Genomic DNA, 2,732 nt, shown 5'->3' on the forward strand with positions numbered 1-2,732 from the left:
TTTTGTATACGAAAAGGAACTAAAAAAAAAGGACTGAAAGGTGTTGCGGAAGCGATGTAAAGGATCAAGTTATAGGATAAAAACCTAAAACTAAGCGATTGATACCAACTAATGTGGAACAAGGTAAAAGAAAGCAATACTAGATTGCTATAAGCAAGAAGAGAAGAGAATTCAAGCAAGAAGAGAAAGATAAGTTTTGTGTTTAATAATTTGATTGAGTAATAGATGGATCTTACAAGACTGAATCTAGCCTTTATATAGGCTTGAAGAATAACTAAACTAGGAAACAGAAAACTAAAAGGAAATTTAAAAGAATCCTAAAAATAAGAAAGACTGAAATTAGGAAACCATGGAAGCCAAACCTTTAAGCGGAATCTTCTGGAATTGTAGTATGCCCTGCATCATATTGAGGACGTTCAACTCCTGCCATTGAATTTCAAGATTCATGTTCAACGATCTTATACGCATGTAGAGGTAATTTAATTGTGCAATTATATTTTGTGGTTGTTTTTAATATGAAGGATGTAGAGCTGATGGATCCACATATTTGCACATCTTTGTGACAGACCAATTAGAACCATTATCTTTACACATGTCTCTTCTCAATTCTTGGTTGAACTTACATCATTAAAACCCATAGTAATATTAAATATTCTGATTCTTAAGTTGTTCATGCTTCTTTATGGTATACTTTTCCTAGATGTTACACAAGATGGGAAACTCACGCGGATTCTATACCGAGGAACGACCATCCAAGCTCACCTGGTGCTGCAAATTATATATTGGGCGCCCACAGTAGTGTTGTTACAAATTATGAGGTTCTTTTTACTCGATTGATTTTTCATTTTATTTTTTTTTCAAATTTTGAATGTGAACTGTATGCTGACGTTCTCTTTCTTTTGATATACATAACAGGTCTTAAAAACAACTTTAGTCTGACTTTGAATCAGTAACAGACACTCAGAACTTGTTTGTTTGCAGCTGACTCGGCGTCTGAATCTGAGTCAACTCCTGACTCGGACCGAGTCAGCAGTCAGACCATTTGTTTTCCATTTTGAGTCAGATCTGACTCGACCTATGACTCAGACATAACCCCTGACTCGGACTCATTTGAGTCAGGTAACAAAATACCCCTGACTCATGGGACCAAACCACTGACTCACTTATTTCCGAGTCAGATGAGTCAGATCTGACTCAAAACAAACATATCGACTCAGATCCAGATGAGTCAGGTGATTTCACTCAGATCCAGATGATTCAGATCCAGGCGACTCAGATGAGTCAGGAGTAAACAAACATGGTGTCAGTGTTTGCTAAATTTAATGTTTTGCAGGTGACATAGGGCATTCCATTTTCTTTGGCTTCAATCTTTTCCAACTTAATCCTCTGGTGCAGGTCAAGGTAATATGATCTAATTCCAGCCACATACTTTTTAATTATGGTATCGGGTGTTGTTGATCCTTTTTATAAGAGAGAGCCCGACTTCAAGTTCCTAAAATTGAACACGCTAGTGCATTTTTGACAATAATTTGTCAGTCACTTTTGGCTGTTGTCGATCCGTTTTTTTTTATAACAGTGGATTGCAGATATCTGTATCACCGCATTCTTTTTTGCAGTGATACACTTGAATGTTATGCAAATCATGCATATGTATGCTCCATTTACTTAAATTATTTTGTACTCTTGAAGTTAGTAATATAGTTTTATTGACGCAGCATGTTCCTAAAATCAACGGGGAAGCGACTTCAGATCATCAAAGGATGCTCGACAGGTAGCATTTAGATTTTTCCCTAGACCCATTTTGTTATTCATAGTTCCACAATTGTCTATCTGCAGAGGGGCGCCATATTTATTTTCCATTTACTTCTTTTGAGTGAACATTCTAGGTGCACATACTTAGTTAGCTCTTATTATATATCTATTGGTGGAGCTTGATCTTTATTTTGCTTTTATAGCAGTTTTTGTTCGCGGAAATGAATTATGTATAATTGCATTTAGTAGGATTAGGTTAGTTCCATGGACCAAACAGTGGAAATAAAGCTAAATTCATTTCTAAGACGAAATACAACCCAAAGTCTGTTGTGAGCTACAATGGACAAATATTTCCATTATCAATTGGAGTTGAATATTGCTATAATGACCAAACAAGTCTCTGGCTGCACCTTTCCTAGAAAATGCCAACAAGGTATTCTCATCCCTTCTACGGTTCTACCTGTTCCACAATTTCCTTTATGGGAATCGTATGATTTATATATACTTTTCTTAAATTCATCAATTCCCCTTGGTTCTTTTTTTGTGGAATCAGTCTACTTTAATGTATATTTTTCATTGTGGGTGTTTACATTAATTTGATAATTGAATTTGAATGTTTCCTTGAATATATATTTAACAATGCTTAAGATGAGCGAAATTTACCGATGTTCCGCTCTCTTTAATAGAATATAAGTAACACTCCTAACTAAATTGGGTTAGTTTTTATTCATCTAATTCAGCATCAATAGCAAATGTGGTTAGGTGTTTCAACACTAACCCAGTTTAAGTTAGGAAGTAAAGATGCCGCCAACTGCGTTATATGCAACGCCATTGTAAATAGAAAGTCAGATCGCTTAATGTAACACATACAACCTATATCGTCTTATGCTCCATCGCAGAGCAATGAGATGAGAAGAAAGTATATAGAACTGGCAATGCAAGGGTGTTAACTTTTGTTTCATACTTTCCCATTTGTTCAA

The sequence above is a fragment of the Papaver somniferum genome, chromosome 5, assembly GCF_003573695.1.
Source record: "Papaver somniferum cultivar HN1 chromosome 5, ASM357369v1, whole genome shotgun sequence".
Classification (NCBI taxonomy): domain Eukaryota; kingdom Viridiplantae; phylum Streptophyta; class Magnoliopsida; order Ranunculales; family Papaveraceae; genus Papaver; species Papaver somniferum.